The following is a 19,291-nucleotide window of genomic DNA, read 5'->3' as shown; positions in this document are numbered from 1 at the left end:
AGAACCAGTGTCATATGAAACCCAAATAGGCAGGCCAGCATCAAGCACGACTGGGCCCTTGGGCATCAGCCTGCCCTGGGCCCTGTGGCTCCAGCCCACATGTCCCACCTACCTCTCCCATCACCTCATGTTAACCACTTGTGCGCTATGCATGCATGTATGCCATCAACCAAGATGGCAGCGAGGGCTTCCCTAAGGGGGCTAATGCCCCCACTGCCATCTTAGCTGATGGTACACATGTGCACTATGCTATGCACACACGCCTGCCATCTACCAAGATGGTGGCAGGAGCGTAAGCCCCTTAGGAAAGCCTCTGCCACCATCTTGGTTGATGGCAGGCATGTGCGCGCAGCACACACAGCATTCCCAGCAATGGGAGAGGTAGCTGGGGCGTGTGTGCAGGCTTGTTGAAGCCCACATGGTCTGTATGGGGGGATGCCTGGGAGCTCCCTCTCTGCGATCTACTGCAAAGTTGGGAGTCAACACTGCCGTGGATCGTGAAATGGGAGCACTACCCTCCCACCCTAAGAAAGGTCCCTTCAAGGGCCCCTCTGAGCTGCAGGGGGCCTTGGGCAGGGCCCTACCTGGCCACACTCTGGCGCCAGCCCTACCTATGCGGCCTTGACATTTGCATTGGCATATTGTAGTAGTAGTGTAAGGCATGACCAAGAATCAGAATACAAGCTGGGTTTATGTCATGGCAATTTTTTTTTGTTTTATTATCATCATAATCTGTATATTTTTTGAAAAACAAGGTAACTTTTTGCACATTTATTACAAAACCCATTCATCACTTTCTTTATCAAGGTTCTGGATTCCACTTAAAATACTAAATCAATAAATAACCTAATCAATCTAAGAACCAAACAAGAGGTAATCTGTATCTTTGCTTTTAACAGGTAGATTTTTAAAATGCACATTGCATCAGGTGAGAGGAGGGATCTAATATAATACAATGTAAATTAAGGAGATCATAGTAGCCAGGGAGGTGGAATTTAAACCTTTCCTTCCCTGCTGTGGTCATGAGGAAAATTCTAAAGTCAGTATTTATTTTGGACAAAATCCCTCATTGGCATCAATAAGGGATTTCCTCCCAATGTACGTAATAGCTTCAGAGAAGAGATTTTCCTTGGGAATGCAGCAGGAGAGGGAAGGGTTATATTCCCCCTTCATAGCCTCTGTTATCACCTTAATGCAGCCTTTCCCAACCAGTGTAACTCCAGATGTTGTTGGACCACAACTCCCATCAGCCTCAGCCAGCATTGCCAATGGTCAGGAAAGATGGGAATTGTGGTCCGACAACATCTGGAGGCACACTGGTTGGGAAAGGCTGCCTTAAGGAGTATACTGCCCAACTGATACAATGTGCATGTCGGGGGGGATCTCTCCCCCCCCCAAAATAAATGGAAAGATACATTTAATTGTCACTTCTAGTTTAGGCCAGTAACTAATCCAGTTACCTAATTTAGGCCAGTTCAGATCAGGGCTGTGGAGTCGGAGTCGTGGAGTTGGAAGCAATTTTGGGTGGAGTCAGAGTCAGTAGAAATGTACTGACAAAATAAAAGCTTTCATAGGAATGTAGGAAAGTTTTCTTGTTTAGAAATTTTAATCAAATAAAATATATTTTATGTTCTATCAATCTAGCCTGATGATTCACGAGGTGGTGATGAAATGCCTTCTGCTACCATTTTACTACAATAAATTTGTTATTACTAGTTAATATACATTTGCCATTTATGAAGGAGTCGGAGTCGGACAGTAGAAAAATAGTCAGAGTCGAAGGTTTGGCATACAAACTCCACAGCTCTGGTTCAGATCATTTACCTTAAAACTGAGTTGTTTAGGGTGATACAAGGAAAGGATTAGAGTTCTTGTCCAGCATTTAATAAAAAACTGAAATACAACAAATCTAGGGCCAATGCACATGTCGTATTTCCAGGCCCAGGACTGATCACACAAAAGTGTAAAAGATGCCATAGGTAGATAGAAGCAACTTGTAAATCTTCTTTTAACTTATAAGCCATTCTTAGTAGCCATAGGCCCTCAATGGGATTTTCAGAACTCAGAACATAAAGAAGATTCAAAACACAGAAAACATGCACGTGCCCAGTAAAAAAAATAATGCATGAATCAAACCTTAATGTCACAATGGATGGGATATGCCAAGCACTCGTCACATTTCTTTTAAGTGTTGTCTTTCACTGTCTAGAAATTACACTTTGCACTTTTACCATACGTGCTTCCTTCTCCTTAAAATTATAGCATCTGAGGTTTTATTATATTACTTATATGCAGTGAGTTTTAGGCACTATCAATAATAAGAATAATTTGTGCAATAGCATCCATTCAAGCTCCAATAAATTGGATACAGTTTGGGAAGGATAAGAGAAATTAGATGAAATTTAACAAACTGAATTGGTAAATATGAAAATGTTACTATTTCACTGTTAAATGTTTTGTTGACATTTTCTTTAAATGCTTTTCCAATGCATAAGGAGGAACAAAATAATGGCCAAGATGATGAGTGACACAAGACTTCTGTCCAAATCAATTGTACAAAATCTCAAACCTCTTTAGTGGTCAGAAAAAGAATGCAGGCAGAAAAGACAGATAACAACATGCAGTGGAACACAGGAAGCTGCCTTATACTGAGTCAGACCATTGGTCCATCTAGCTCTGTATTCTCTACACTGACAGCAACTCTTCAGGGTTTCAGGCAGGAGTCTCTCCTAGTCCTACCTGAAGATGCTGGGGATTGAACATGGAACCTTCCGCATGCAAGGCAGACGCTCTACAACTGAACTATGGCCCTTCCCTAAAGACTGCAACGTTTCTTCACACAACACATCACACAAAGATAACACCTTCAATTTCAATCTATTATCAGCTTGCAATGAGGAATTTACTCAGATATCAACAATCTACGACAGCCCTTCCCAACCTTTGGGCCCCCAGATATTGTTGGACTACAACTCCCATCAGCCCCAGCCAGTATAGCCAGTGATCAGGGAATGATGGGAATTGTAGTCCAGCAACATCTGGGGACCCAAAGGTTGGGAAAGGCTGATCTACGATATTCCTTTTATCAAAAAAAGGAGGCGGGAGCCAAGCAATTGTATTAAACTTATAGTTTAGCCGCTTGTACCATGTGAAGAGCCAACCACTATCAAGCAATTTTTTGTAGCCATTAAAATAGTTAAAATAGTTAAAAATATATCTATTTAAACTCAATGCTCTAGAACAGGGATTCCCAAACTGTTGTCTATGAGTTTCATTCAGGTGGTCAACAGCATGTTTGTGAAAAACACAGTTTGAATTCTATATAATACCACAGAGTTCAAATTGTAATGCAATAAAATACAATATAAGAAACAAAAGAAGCAATAAAAGGACAATTTAAGCATCTAGCACAGTGCGTCACAATTGCTACATCAGGCAGAAAAAATAATTAAGTGGTCTGCCAAGACCCTCAGTAATTTTCAAGTGGTCCATGGAGAAAACTTTAGGAACCACTGCTCTAGAGTCAGCACACTTACATCAGAAACTTTTTTTGCCTTGAGCCCTAGTGATGTGTCACACAGAAGTTTAAATATTCACACACATCTGCTATTATAAGAAGCTTTATTCCACAGCCTAAACAGGAATATTTTTACCTCAAGGAAGTAATCATTTATATCTGAAACTCCGTTATGTTGAATTGGGACACTTTTCCTAATAAACTCTATCATTGATATGCATGATGCTACATGAAGCCATGACTTAGTCAACATTCTACCTTATCTGTTTGGTGCCAACTGAATAAAGGGTCTCAACAATTAGTTATCACAGAATTAATTAGTTCTGACTTAAACACAGAAACTAGATTTTCACAAGATACTTTGTCTTGCCAAATAGAACATTCACTAGACTATTTCCCTACTTTCATATTTGGAAATACTGCATGATTTGAAAACAAGAAGCTCAATAAGATTGAGGATTTACAATCTTATCAAACAGGAATACATTTAATAAAAAAGAATTAAAACCTTTTACTGCCACCTCCAGAGCCTTACCGTCACATAACAAAATTTCTGCCCAAACGTGCTGACTATTAACAGCCCAACATGTTCTATAGAGTTTAATTCCTTTAAAGTCATTTTTTTCAGTTTCTCAAATGTATCATTTTCTCAAAACACACTGAAGGAGTAAAAAAAACCTCAAATATTTACATTTCCTAGCTTGATAATCAAAAGGATATAGGGTGCAACAGAATGTGGTAGGGCTTGAAACACAGGCTAAAAGGAAAATATGTGATGAGGGGAGTAACATGATGGGAGTAACATGGAACTAAATGATGAGAAAGCACCTTTTATGGAGGATGGAGTGGGAGTTTGTATGTGACACACAAGGGGTGGAGAAAAAAATTCTTAACGTCTATCCTGCCGGTGTGTGTGTGTGTGGCGACAGAGAGGAAGTGGATAAATAACAGGAGGTGAGGACAGACAGAAAGGAGGCATGGCCTTGTCTAGTGTGGTTGTGCAGGCAATTAAGAAGAGGTAGTAGTTTAGAAAGGAGCGGGGATGAAAAGAGATTTTGGAGCAAGGGAGGGAGTGGGGAAAATGAATAAGGGTTAACACTTGGCGTGAACGCCAAGTTTTTCTCTTCACTTCCAAATCCCGCAGAGGAACTGCTGGTAGAACTGCAGCTACTGCGCACAAGACTTTCTGGCTCCCTAAATAATTCAGAGAAAGGGGAGGGAGGAAAGGTGGAAGATGCGAGGCTCGCTCTCAGAAAAAAAGAATCCAAACAAACGAAAAAGGCTAGAGGAATGGTGGGGGGGAAAGGAAAGTACACACTATGCTCGCCCTGCCCTCCCACCTACCTTTAATCACCGGTCAAACTTTTATTTGAATGCTTAGGGAAGAAGGCAAGAGAGCCAGAGAGAGGCTGCCACCGAAAATAATCTGTCGCTCCTGAGGGATCCGAAGTAAACCCCTGGTATTGTTCCCTTGTTGCCTCAGCCCCTCTGCTCCATCTCTCTCTTCAATCGCTCCCTGGTTCTGTCAGGCTGCCAGCGCAGCGTCTCTCTTTCTCCTCGGAGACCCCAACCTTCTACGCCCCCACCACCATCGCAGCCATTTCCCTCCCCTCCCGTCCCTTCTACCACCAAAGAGGGGAAAGCTCAAGCCTCCATGGCCCTCGCACTCACCTCCCATACACCAGCCGACCGTTTCTGCAGCTGCTACTACCGCCTTCCCCAAGAAGCGGCAGTTTTATCTGTGGCTCGCTCCGTCCGTCTGTCTGATCTCGCCTCGTCAGTCCGTCCGCTTGAGGGAGAGGTCCGAACGCGCGCGCGCGCGCCGCCGGCTCCAAATGCCACCCCTGACAAGCGGGCGCGAACTCCGGCAATTAGTTCTAGTACGGAGACCTCCAGCGAGCGGCTGCTTAATGGGAATGGGGGGTGGTGGAGAGGGGGGAAGGAGGAGGAGAAAGAGGGCGACGCTCCGGTCGCTCTCTCTGCGAAGCAACTCGTGAAGCCGCCGCCGGTGCTGCTGGTGGTGCTGCCGCCGCCTCAAGCAGCAACATGCGCGCTCACAACTCACACACACACAAAGCTCTCCGGGGACGCTATCTTCGTCCTCTTCAGGGTATATCTGCGTCTGTGTAAACGTCTTCGTTCTTTCTCGCTGGTTCGGGGCTCTGCTGCAATGCCTGTGAGGCTGACTTTCAAAGCCTCACCCGCAGCCCGTGATCCTCCCTCCCTCTCTCCCTTTCTTTCCACCCTGTCAGTCCCCTCCCTCCGTCCCTCCTTCCTTGCCATTCATCGGCTTAGCCAAGTTTCTCTGCTTTAACCTCTTTCTCTCCCAGCTTGGTGGCTGCTACAGGAAAGCAGATGTGTGAGGGAGGAATGGGAATATCTTTCACACAGATCACAGAATCATCTGCCTGCCTGGAACCACCTATTAAACTGGAGAAAAGCTTAAAATAAAGTGGACATTTGAACGTAAGAACAATAAGGCTAGGGTTTTGTTTTTTAAAAGGCATAAATGCTGTTTATCTTCTAATATTGTAAAAGGCTTTGACCTCAAAAGACACAGCGGGGGGCGGAGGATTTTAAGGTATGGGTGTTCAGATCCTGTTCTGAAGATTCTAAAGGAGAAAACCTTTGCATAATTGCATCGCATAAACAGATATAAGCCCTTGTGTTTTGCATTATTTTTTCTGGAATAGCTGTTTCACCTCCTCTGATCTTTGATTCTGTGTTCGTCACGGACTCCACTTCATCCATGAGTTGAAAGAGTGTGTGCAAGGTAATAGCAGTCCAATCAATAAATGTGAACACATTTTAAATTATCCTGAATTTTATCATGGTGAATGGCCTTGTGTATGTAGCTTTAGAGGCAGAGTGGAAAGATTTCAAAGGTTAAAAGTGGGAAGGACATAAGACATCAGATATCTTATTTTGAGGCATTCTTTCAAGGTTTTTGTCAAGGAAGCCCCCAGTATTACAGAGACCATACCAGTGAGATGTATTCACTAGGATGTCTTAGTGAGATGTACAAGACCATCAGGATGGGTGGGGAAATTTAAAAAGGAGAAACCCAGAGTGTGAAAAATTCTTTGTCATCCAAGTTGGGTAGATGTGGCTCATGAGGAACAAGGGTCAGAACAGAACATGGAACCTCCCCAGTCTAAAGCGTAGGAAACTAGGAAGCAATGGTCTCCATTTGTCCAGACCTGAGTAATAAAAAGTAAGAAGTAGTTTGGTCAAATTACATTTCTCCCTATAACTTTCAAAAAAGAACACCATACATAAACATGTTTCAAGCTAGAAGGCTGAGATCCAGAGGTGCATGTGTATCAGGTGTGAATGCATATCAAAGTTTTTCTCTCAGTTTCTGTTCCAGCACATCCTAAAGTATCCAGCTTCCTCAAGAATTTCTGGAAATAACAGATAACTTTTATTATGTATCTATACACCTTTGTTCAATCACACCACTAGATCAAATAGTAATAGTGTGATGTGTAGGTGTACAAATTTGTTTCTACTTTCTGTTTATGGAACAATTATCTGAGTTAATTGTGGCAGTGAGGAAGAAGATGAAAGATCCAGCCTTGGGGCAAAAGGCTGAGCTTGATTGATATCTGCTCCCTTCCAGTCCTATGGTTTGATGAAAAACAAGACAATCACTGTCATTCATTAAGATATCAGAGTCCTTATTGTCACATTATCACTACCAACCTAACACGCCTTGGCTATGGCAAATATCACACAAGTGCTATAATACTGATGTCCCTTGCAGGTAACTAATTGCAAGTGGGACTACTCTGGAGTAAATGGTTTCAAATTCTGTATTCTGTTTTCCCCCCCAATAATGACTGCACAGTCTGATTAATAATTACTGCTAGACATATTTGAGATCACTTGAGGTAAAGGGCTGATTCAGACACTTAAACTTTTTTTTTCATTTTCTGCAGAGTACCTCAAAGGCAAACCAGAAGCTTTGGGGAGGAACAATGTGATATCTCACTTAGCATAATTGCTGTATAGTGAAAGCACCACTCAAGAGAAGGAAAGTTCTGTAAAGAATCTGAACTGTCCCTAAATGATTTTAGAATTAGATTAAAGATAACAGTTTATGAAGGGGGAAGAATGTTTTTTTTTTAATTTTTTACAAATTAGTTTCTTAAAATTGAACCTATTTTAATCAGTGGCTAGACTGGAACCTTATAAATTCATATGTGTGTTATAAGATAGTAAAAGAAAAAAGCCAGAGAGAAGCAGGAACAAAGACAAAAAATAATTACATCCACAGCAGAATTAATTTACAATTTTACTATTATTACTGTATTTAAGAGGTCAAGAAGGGCAGGTGGTGATTTAGTTAAAAGAGCTCTATTTCATTGGTCAAATAGAATGAAGGGTTTTGTATAAAGTATAACATGATGTAAACTTAATGCATTGACACAGAGTTCATATGCAGTGTAATTTATCATAGATGTCATCACAAAGTTCAATAAGAATAGTATGTGAAGCAAAAAAAGTAAATAGAAATAATTGCAGTTTCAGATAAATGTACTGAGAGGAAAGTAATAAAATCTGCACATTTGTAAACAATATGGAAACTGTGTGCCACTATATATAAAAGTGGCCCTCAATCTGTCTACGGATACAAGTGGGGCCTGCACCAAAATGTTGCAGTGTGTTCTCATCATTATCATTCCAGCCCACCAGCCATGCTGTCTTCCAGACACTCCATTCCATTCCTTCCCTCCACCCCAGTTTCCCCCCCCTTTTTTTCTCTCAATAGACTTTTAGCATTTTGTGGCCACTAAGCATGCTCAGTCCTTATATGGTTGTTTTTTAGGGTTTTTGCCCCTGTGACAGAAGAGCAAGTGGAAGAATTATTGACGATAGGGGACTGGAATGGATTTTGTGCTGAGTTAGAGTGACTGGTAGAATCAGCTGGAAAATGACAGTTGGAATGGGCAAGAGTGTGGCTGTCGGAAAGACAAGAGGGGAGTGAGATGAGAGGGGTAATGAAACCATATATAAAAGAGTTAACTTAGTTGTTAAGGAGAAGAGTTACTTATGTTAGGATAGACTATTAAAACTATTAGTATTCTGTATATAGCTACTTGTTCTGGATAATCTGTTCCTTAATTAAATTTATGGTTATGTTTTAACTGTCTCTTCTCTGCTCTGGGTGAATTATTATTGTCATTGTTATATTATTAATTGAATTTATATCCTGCCCTTCCTCCCAAAGGAGGCCAGGTCAGCAAACATATCAACAAAAACAAGTGAACAAGAAAAGAAAATCATTCTAAAAACAGTTAAAAACATTCTCAAACACAGTCACAGTTAAAAACGTCTTTCATCAGTGATCTTCAGGTTGCCAGGAACAGTACCCTTCAGAGAGCCCTACTACTTTCTATTATTGTTTTTATTTTATATTATTTTTACACTGTTTACATTTAAAAAAATCTTGAAAGTGGTTTACAAAAGTAAAATATGTATTAAAACAAACTAAAACAAACAAACCAATATTACAATAATAGGGCAGAAGGATAAAATCAAGGAAAGCCTTAGCAACCAAATGTTTTTACAAAAGGCAGAAACACTGAACAGTCAATACCTCCCAAATAATACTAACTCTATTAAGTGAATAGATGGTGGCAGTAGGTATTTTAATGGAGGTTTGGACTTGGTGGAGTAGCTTAGTAATTGACCAAGACTGGGTATACTATACACTATACATTTAAAGCATATGCCTACCCCAAAGAATCCCAGGAACTGTTGTTTACCCCTCACAGAGCTTCATTCCTCAGCATCCTTAACAAACCACAGTTCCCAGGATTCTTTGATGGAAGTCATGTGCTTTAAATTGTGGTTTGTATGCAGTGCAAACAACCCCCCTGAGACAGGACCTGGTAGGTGACTGAAATATCACTATTTGGAGGCAGAGGGTTGAAATTCAAAGTTGTGGGATATTAATATATGAGTAGAATTTGGGAGGTCTGAATGTATGGTATGCACATTTGTGGAATTTTTGAACTAGTGGGATAAAATTATTGAAACCTTGGATCACCCAGAGGTTTAGAGACCAGCAGTTTAATGAAAAAGGGAAACAGAAAAGTGAAGTTAGGTGTTGACTATTTTATTTATTTTGGTTTGAAGAGAGAGGGGAGCAAGTAAAGAATGCCTCATAAGAAAACACACATGTCAACGAGAGCTGACAAAGATGTAGGTATGAATCCTGACTCCATACAGTTTGTAGGATAAAAGAGGCATTGGAGATGGTCCATCTGGAAGGACAGCAGAAAGAGAAAGAAACTCAGGAGCATAAGTAATTCAGAAAGTATGTATTGGTACTGATGATGAAGGATGCAAAGAGGAAGCATGAATTAAGAGATGCTCCAAAGGAAAATAAGGAAGAAATAAACTGCTAGAAAACATGAGAATGCAGAGTGTATGCAGAGAGTAACCCATGCAATGAAAGTTCCAATTTAGCTTAGAAGAAGCATTGTCGCCTGAGAGCTTATGGTGGAAATCTCAGGTGGCAGTTAGAAGTTAGCTAGAAGTCCATTGAGTCCAGTTGGGCTCTAATAGGTAGAGAGGATGAGCAGGTCCTGGAACAAGCTGAGATGGCCAAGTTATCCAAAGCCATCTGAAGAGTCGGAGCATTTAAATGAGGATGTTAAACATTTGAATGAGATACTTACAGCAAACACTACAAAGGCAGAGCTACGGCTAAAGCGGGATGAGCTTCGGACATCAGTAAAAGGTGGGGCAAGAAAAGCTGTTGTTGCAGAATCAGAACACTTGGCTGAACACAGAACCAAACGTAAAAAATAAATTTCCTTGCTCAAGAAAAAGGAAGTGACATTTTGGCACATAAGTGTAACCTAGAGAACAAGAGAGAGGTTTCCAGGATGAAAGAGAAAATCAGCGGGGTAAAACAATCTAAAAAAAACCCTACAGAAACATGACAAATCTTTTAGTGGAACTGAAGGAGGCAAAAGAGCATCAAGCTAGTATGGAAGAGAGACTCCACAATTAACTAAATGCCCATATCAAGTAATCATATTTATACAAGAGCACTGGTAAGAAATTGGATTAAGAAAAAAAGCAAGGGTTTGACTTGATCTCTAGTGATTGTACAACTTTCTGAAAGACTTATGTGAAGCCAACAAACAGTATTGTTAGGCTCAGATGGAACAATCAAAGGATACAATGGAAAAATAACTGCAGGAAAATATTACCCAGTGGAGAACAAGATGGACAATCCAAATTATATGGTTATGGTCACCAAGCATAAAGTTCCCATCTTTCTAGAGGGGGAGGCTGTGTTTATTTCTCCAGGAGTTGGCATATATATTTGATGCAGAGACTTTGCTGCTATGAAGTGGAGAAAGGCCTTTGCCACCAAGAGCTCTACATCTAACTGTAGATGAGAGGAACTTAAGCCCTGGTAAACAGCTGTAAAGGTAAACCCAAAATCTGCTGCAAATCTGAATAACTGAAAAGACAGCATAAGTGAAATAAATTGTGGAATTCTTATTTCTAGGGGTAACAAAGAGGTCTATGTCACTTCAAAGTCTGCAGGCTGCCAACATGCAGAGAACAGGCAATCCTTTTAACTAAAGGTGGATGCAAATGGACTGTAGTGTTGGTACATAATTTGCAGTTGAGGGACGAAATAAGACACTGACACATCAGCTTGGGTTGAACAAGGGCCACTTTATTAAATTACAGCAGACAAACCCAATTTTAAAGTGACCTGCAGAGGGAAAATCTAGGTGCAGGACTATCTATAAACAAGTAGCTTGCCATACAGCTCTTGGGCGACCAGCCCCTGCTGAGGCAAGGGCAAGCCCATCTGCTTACCCCTTACCTCGGCCACACCTTGTAGGTGAGTAGGGGGGCCTTCCCACATCATCCCCACCCGGGGTTGAATAACCCTTGGGTAGATGAAATAAGTTGGCCCCAGAGGCAGCCCATATCCTGTCCTCGAGCCCCAAAGCCTTGCCAGACAGGCCTCCAGAACCGCCAATCACCTCCAAAGGTGCCTAAGGGGGCCACCTAGCTGTCCTTAACTATTCCCCTTCCTGCACCTTTCCGCACCAGTGCTATAACAACTGCCCCATAGGGCATTAGCCTTCAATATATAAATTTTGCCAAATCAGCTAAAACCACCTATTAATAACAATGCCCCCTAACCCGATTCCCTCCCCCTCCCATAGTGTGGAGCAGGCAAAAAGCTGCCCACCAACAAGGGTGGGCAGGATAAAAATTCCTATTCGGCCCAGAAGTGACCCATAGGCACATCATAAAAGAGGGAGGGCGGGGTGGGCATCGCAATTCCAAAGAGGAAGGTAGGAGGGGCAGCTGGGCTTATATAAGCCCTCCAGCCTCGCCCCTCCCTTCAGACAAGTCGCGCTCATGTGTGACGCGCGACTTTGCCTCACTTAAGATGGAGGCAGCAGCTTCGCCCCCATCTGCAATTATGCCCCGCCCGTCAGCTGTGCAGCAAGCAGGGCGTCATATCTGTGGATCCAGGTGAACATGAAAGTGGCGTTTTTTAGCAAGGAACTGTCAATCTTGCTGGAACTTTGAGCAATGGTTATGTGAATTCTAGAAGAGATGAGTTTTGTTTGAAAATTGCATTGCATGTGTCTGAATTAAATAAGGACCTCATTCCCATTTCCAAAGAGACAGATACATGACAGCTGGGACTCACAAGACCTTGGGGAGAAAATGCTACCTGTGTTCCTGCAAAGTCATTGGCAAGGAGAAAAGAAAAAAGATTGCTTCTAAAGCTCAGAAGTACACTTGTGATCTGAAGATTCCATTTGATCCAAGAGGTGGAGTGTTCTGAATAAGTCCTGCAAATAGAATCTAGGCCATTTTTTCCCATTGGAATTTCTTGCTATTGTTCCCATGACAATTGTGGGTGTTCTTTTCCTATGATGCTCTGTTAGTTTTGTTGATGCATGCCACAATTGTACTTTTCATGGTTGCAGCAAAATTATCCTCTGTTTGCTGTCATGGGACACCACATATGGACAGAAGAGAAAGTGGGAAAATGATTGACAGTAGAGGAGTGGAATGGAATATTGGGTGAAGTTGGAATGAGTGACAGGTAGAGAAAATGTGGGGGGGACAGTGTGGCTGTGTGAAATGGGGGAATGAGATGAGAGAGGTAAATAAAAGAGTAAACATAGTTGTTAAGGAGAAGAGTTACTTATGTTAAGATAGGATATCAGAACAATGAACATTCTAAATACAGTGACTACTTGTTGTGGATATTATGTTCCTTAAATATGTGTTTATGTTTTAATTGCCTGTGGTCTCATCTGGGTGGATTCTAAGGTAAATATTTCTAACTCTGTGTGTTTGGTGTGGACGTACTCACATAAGAATAGAAACGGAGACTCCTACTGCTGTAAGTCAGTGGGTGGTGGCAGCAGGAAAGTCTGGACTCAGTGGAGTAGCTGAGGAGTAGCTGAGTGATTTACCATCCAGTGGCCATCCAGGGACACTGGAAACATCACAGTCCCCTTAGAGATTGTTTTCCTAACAATTTTTTGTACTTCTACAAACTTTAGTTCCCCCCCCAAATATGCTAATATCTCCTTCTTGTTTCTCAGTGGCTACAATCCTGTCAGCAATCAACAGCTGAGTTTCATATTACATGAAATGATACTATGGGCTCTTTCACTGTTTACACGGGAGGATTTTTTTCAGTCTCATGCTATTACCACAGCTATGAAGTTTGAAAAGCAGCTCCAGAATGAATAGTGAAAGAATCCACAATACGTCTGTATTACTTCTAAAATCTACGTGCTTTGCCAAGATTAAATATAATAGTCAACAGTATCAATATCACTTATCAGTTCCAAGTTCTGTAACTTCTGGTTTCAAACATTTGTGCAATAATAGCATTATTAAAGAAGTCATTCTACAGTTGCAGTTGCTATCATCCATAGCATATTCTTATATTTGCCTTTTTCCTGCTAGTCCTGGTATGCTTCTGAAAGTCACTGTTCTCTTTGAGCTGGATAGCTATTCTAAAAATATACTTCTCAGAGAGTTCTGCATTATTAACATGTAGATCAGACAGCCATGCTCTGAAGTCTATGAGCAATAAGCAAAAGACCTGAATGAAGTTTTTTCATTACGTGATCATGTAAGCTGTATCCTTTAATGCTGCAAAGAGGATTTCATATACTTGCAGCATTCTTACAGCCTTGGTCCATGTATTTGGAGGGTACATACACTATCTGCTCTCCTTTCACTTCCGTGTTACGCTGTGCCTTCCACATATTTGGTACAGCTACATCAGAGGGCAGAAAGAGTTGAGATTTAAGGTGGTAAATGCAACACAAGAAAAAAAATCCTTGTCTACAAAGAACAAGCAAGCCCAAACAGTGGTCTAAAATATGACAAAGTTTAAAGGACCGTAGAATGCATACAGTAGAATGCAAATGAGCATTGTGATCCATCTTTACCCACAACTGGGACTGGTATTAAAGTGGCTAATTCACGGGTAATTTCTTTGAGCTTTGCAGTAGGGTTACCAAGGAGACAAAGTAGATATGGCTCCTCCTACCCTTTCCTTACTGGTCCTTTGTCAAATGGTCGCTAGATTTGGTAGGTTTACAAGTAAAACATACCTTATAAATAAAACCAAATCCTATAGCTTTCCCCCTGCAGGGCTGGTTGAAGAATGTTAGTTTACAAGCATTTCATAAGTGTCTACACTACACATACAGATACATATATCTGTATTTGTACACACTGTATGTGTACATCTTTATGAAGTCATGTCGAGAAGAGATTTTCCTTCTAGGTTGCTTTACACAATCTTGTAATCTGGAAAGAGTCTGGGTCAATCACTGTCATTAGGATTTCCATGCTGATACACTGTAGGAATACTTTGATGAAGGTCTTCCCAAAGGTTAGCAAGTTAGGTGGCTGTCTGGGTCAATTTGACCAGAGGGTTTGTGTTAAAGCATTGTTGCATGATAAATAAAGGTTTGCCGTGCTTATTTTGAATCCGATTAAAGGCTGGAGGGGCCAGTATAGCAGTCTGAGTCACCTAACACCAACTGTCACCACAGGGCATTTCTTCTCCCTAGATGTGCAAGCTTCTCTGTCTGCCTTTCCATATTACAAAACTGCTGTCTTTGCACAAGTGATTTCTTTTGAAAACTATTTGATAAGACTATAGCATATGAAGAGCAGCTGTTGTAAGATATATCAGAATCCAACTTTAATTTTGTATAGACTAGAGCTTTCACTCAGATGTAATGAAGTAAGACATATTGCGCTTGCTAACTCCAATACCATAAACCACCTTGTTCAGATCTTGTAAGCTCAGGTCTGTGGCTTCCTTTATGAAATCAATCCATCTCTTGTTTGGTCTTCCTCTTTTTCTACTCTCTTCTGTTTTTCCCAGCATTATTGCGTTTTCTAGTGAATCATGTCTTCTCATGATGTGTCCGAAGTATGATAACCCCAATTTCATCATTTTAGTTTCTAGTAACAGTTCTGGTTTAATTTGTTCTAACACCCAATTATTTGTCTCTTTCACGGCCCATGGTATCCGTAAAACTCTCCCCCAGCACCACATTTCAAATTTTTATCTTATCAGCTTTTTTCACTGTCCAACTTTCACAACCATACATAGAGATCGGGAATACCATGGTCTGAATGATCCTGACTTTAGTGTTCAGTAATAGATCTTTGCATTTGAAGACCTTTTCTAGTTCTGTGATAGCTGCCCTCCCCAGTCCTAGCCTTCTTCTAATTTCTTGGCTGTTTGCTCCATTTTGGTTAATGACTGTGCCAAAGTATGGATAATCCATGACACGTTCAATTACTGTCAACTTTAAAGTTACATAAATCTTCTGTTGTCATTACTTTAGTCTTCTTGACGTTCAGCTGTAATCCTGCTTTTGTGCTTTCCTCTTTAACTTCATCAGCATTCAAATCATTACTGGTTTCTTCTAAGAGTATTGTATTGTCTGCATCTCCGCCTTGGGCGACCCTGCTAGGAGTCTAGCCTCTTGGTCTCAGGTTCTTCAAAACTCTCAAACCCCCTCACCATGTTAAGGTGTGTATCCTAGAGGAGATCACTAGCAAGACGTCCGTATAATTAAACTTTTTTCTGTTCCTTTCTGAGTAATTGTGGTTTTATGCAACAAATGTATATTTGCTTCTCCTTTGTTAACAGTCCAAACATCTTCGATCAAGACTGAATTTCTGTAACACGAAATTCTATTTCTCTAGTATACAAATTTTTATACCTGAGAAAATGTTATAATTATCCCAAGAAAATACATTAATGGTAATTGACCTGAGTAAATGAAGATCTTTACATTCTACAACACTGCGGACTATTATATTATTGTATTGTATTATTGTTATTAAAGTGGTTGTATAAGTCTGAGGACCTCTGTCAGTGTCATTGATTCATTCATTGATGAAAGTCACAGCCATCTGAAGGCTGCCACTCCCTGTTGAATGGCCATTTGGTGGTAAATCTGGGTATGCAGAGCTGCTGACAGACAGGTAGAAAAGGTCCATATCTACCAGGGACAGGGATAGCAGGGGCCCCCAACTCTTAGCTTTCATTTTTTTTAAAGTAAGTTTCTAAGTGCTCTGGAACAAAAGTTATGCAGTAAAATGTGGGCTGCCCTCTCCTGTAATTTCTCTGAAATGAGCTAGCCAGCTACTCCAATTCCCACCCTTTCCGGTTTTTAGCCAGTAAGCAAAGTCAGAGCTGTAATCGACGAGGAATTTGAACAACAGGGAATAACTAGAAATCCTTGCAAGTCCTGAAAAGAGCTGCCTTTTCCTATTGGTCTCTGCATATTGGTTAACTGTGTACATGTGCATATCACATGACTTGAGTAAGTTTATAGCTTTCAGCAGTAGCACGTGTACTTGCCTGACCACTTTTCTCTCTCTGTGAACATCCAGCACAAGGTCCAGAAGATCAAAGAATCACACACAGGATAGCAGGATCCTGGTAGGCATGCTTAGTAAATAGTTTCAGTGATTATGATAATAAAGTACATGCAGGGTTTTTGTTATTATTTACAAAAAATAGTACATTATGCATTCTATCTATCAAATAATTTTGAATAGAAATAAAAACATGTACATGCGGCTTATGATGCCATTACAATATGTTATACTTTTCTATATATATGGAGTTATACAAGTTTAAATTTTCCTGGGCTGCTGAACAGGGCAGTTTATTTGTCTGATTCATACCCTGTTTTGAAAACCTTACTTACTCACTTCTCTGGGGGTAAAGCTGCAGTCCTAATGCCACATACCTGACATAAATCCCATTGAATTCAATAGGACTTGTTTTTGAGTAGATATGGTTAGGATTTATTTATTTATTTATTTATTTCATCTATACCCCGCCTTTCTTTCCATGATAGAAACCCAAGGCGGCTGACATACGGTTCCCAGGCAGTCTCCCATCTAGGCACTAACCAGACCTGACCTTGCTTAGCTTCAGCAGAGAGCTGGCCTCATATGCCTTCTGGCATGATTATGCTGTAAACCAATGGGACTTTTGAATAGACAGAGCATAGAATTGTATTGTTAATCCTTCTCTTTCTCTCTTCCCTTCCCCCACCTCCAACCTATTTTTATGGCAATTAGGCAGGGCTTACTTAGGTGTCCCTGCTGTTATTTGGCAGGAAACTAAAACTGATTTAAAAAAATGTTCTGCACTGACCAACTGGTTTTGACAATAAAATATTATATGGGGTGCATGTATTTTTACATCTCCAGTGTGTGTGTGGAGTCTTATAACTGTTATAAAATGCCTTGTGAGGGCAGGAACTCTGAAAGGCAGGTTTAAAATATGTTAAATAAATACATCTTAAATCAAGACTGTGGATTCAAACTAACTGTTCATATTGGTAATATATAAGGAGAAGTTCTTGCCAATAGATTGCTAGGAGGTGGGGGTTGGGCGGGAATGTAGGGGGCCCAATCTACATACAGTATACCAGGCCCAGGAAATCTTGTTGGCACCCCTGTGGGCATGCATTTGTACAATGCATGAAATGGCCCTCAGCTTCAAATGGTTGGGTGAGAATTTGAGTGCTGGCCTTTCCAAGCAACAGGTCCCATGAAAGAGCTGAAATGTTTCTTCAAGTCCCTAAAACAAAAACAACTAAGTGTATGCACTATTTAATTCAGATGTGGATACTGGTTTATTCCCTTCTTCACCTTTAATGGCTATTTAAATATTTTGCCTAGACAGCCTAAACACCTAATACTAGGTCTATTATTCTGGGATCACTTTTGGGAGTGCTTCTAAACAACATAGCCCCATTGTTAAGCAGTTGTTGTGCACAGTCACATGATTTGCATTTGACGTTTAGTCACAATAGCTGGCTGCATTACACAATAATTTGTAGATGGACCTTGCATTGTCTATCTCACCTGGAAGGTATAATAATGCAATGCCTCAGTGAAAACTTAGCCCATTATTCTATTGGATTCTTAAAACCCATTAAATTTAGCCTACATATAACAGTGAATGAAATATAAATGAGAAATAGTTTTCACCTAACTGTAGTACCTCATTCTTTTTTTTGTTATTATTTTGCTATATCTCAGTGTTTTTCTTGAATAGAACAATACATTGGCTTGAATATTTATTCAATAACCACCTGTAATATATTTCCAACAATATTTATTTATTTAAGTCATTTCTATACCACTTTATATTATTTGGGAAACAAATCTCAAAGTGGTTTACAACCTAGATTAAAACACTGAACCAACATCACAAAATATTAAAAGAAAACATTACAAATTCAGGCCAAATATAAAAGACACATTCAAAACAGCATAATTGTCCTGCCCAGAGCAAGACTCACGAGACGGAGACGAGGATGCAATCAATTTCTGTTTTATTAAAGTAACATCGAAGGCAATACGTTTCATAGGCACACTATGCTAGCTCACTGCAATCCCTAACTAAGCTACCTAGGTAAACTCTTCACTGTGTGAAGGAAGTTGAGTCAGCACCCCGGTCAGGGGGAAGCAGGCTTAAATAGGAAAGGCCTTCGCCCTTAATCTCTGACTCCTTCGAAGAACCTCCCTCTGACCGAAGCGCTTCTCCCGGCGTCTGGCGTGGGGCGAAAGGGGGCGTGCCTCCGCCGGTTCATCCGGCAATACAGCCTCGATAGGTGCTGACTCGGCTTCAAGAGGTGGGGAAGCACTTGATGTGCCAAGGGGGGAGTTCAGGAGGAGGAGTTGGTGCCCGTGCCAAGACATCCCCCAATGGCTCCCTGGGGGCATCTGGAAGCTGAGCGCAGTCTTCTTCGGCGAGAGAACTGTCTGTGGGAACTGGCACAGTGTCAAGCACACCCCCTCCCGCCTCGTCGTCACTAGCCACAACACCATCTGATTCTTCCCCTTGCTCTAGCAGCTGGCTCTGATGCTCATCCAGCCCCCCCTCCTTGAACCTCCTGAGAGAGCTGGGGCTCGACAATAATTAACAGAAAAATAAAAGTATTCTCTTAAACATTATGAGTTAAGAAACAAATGCAAAATACAAACTCCCAAAACAACATCATTAGTTAATTAATTAAAGCAACTATACTAGGAGCTACACCCACCACCAATGATCCCTCCCAAATATGTCCTTAACAGTCCTCCATGTCTAAATCCCAAATTGGTTCATTCCCAAAAACTATACAGATAACTTATCTCCAGCCAAACCACCATAAGGAACAAATGCTTAGCCTACAAAAATACATAGCA

At 41.0% G+C, this 19,291-nt stretch overlaps 1 protein-coding gene and 1 long non-coding RNA gene across 7 annotated transcripts in view; one reads left to right on the top strand and one right to left on the bottom strand.

Annotated features, from left to right (window-relative positions):
* The window catches only part of NRIP1 (nuclear receptor interacting protein 1), a 103,388-nt gene extending 97,640 nt beyond the window's left edge, over nucleotides 1-5,748 (bottom strand). For all 6 annotated transcript variants that reach the window (XM_061627917.1, XM_061627918.1, XM_061627921.1 and 3 more), the window contains exon 1: nucleotides 5,189-5,748. The gene's annotated coding sequence lies outside the window, so the exon portion shown is untranslated. The remainder of the gene's footprint in view (nucleotides 1-5,188) is intronic.
* On the top strand, nucleotides 4,781-8,564 carry LOC133385264 (uncharacterized). Its single transcript, XR_009762838.1, has 4 exons — nucleotides 4,781-4,977; nucleotides 5,848-5,983; nucleotides 6,211-6,290; nucleotides 7,459-8,564. It is a non-coding gene; the product is annotated as an uncharacterized LOC133385264 (long non-coding RNA).
* Nucleotides 8,565-19,291: the final 10,727 nt, after the last annotated feature.

The sequence above is a fragment of the Rhineura floridana genome, chromosome 5, assembly GCF_030035675.1.
Source record: "Rhineura floridana isolate rRhiFlo1 chromosome 5, rRhiFlo1.hap2, whole genome shotgun sequence".
Classification (NCBI taxonomy): Eukaryota; Metazoa; Chordata; class Lepidosauria; order Squamata; family Rhineuridae; genus Rhineura; species Rhineura floridana.
This window is presented reverse-complemented; position numbering and strand designations above follow the sequence as displayed.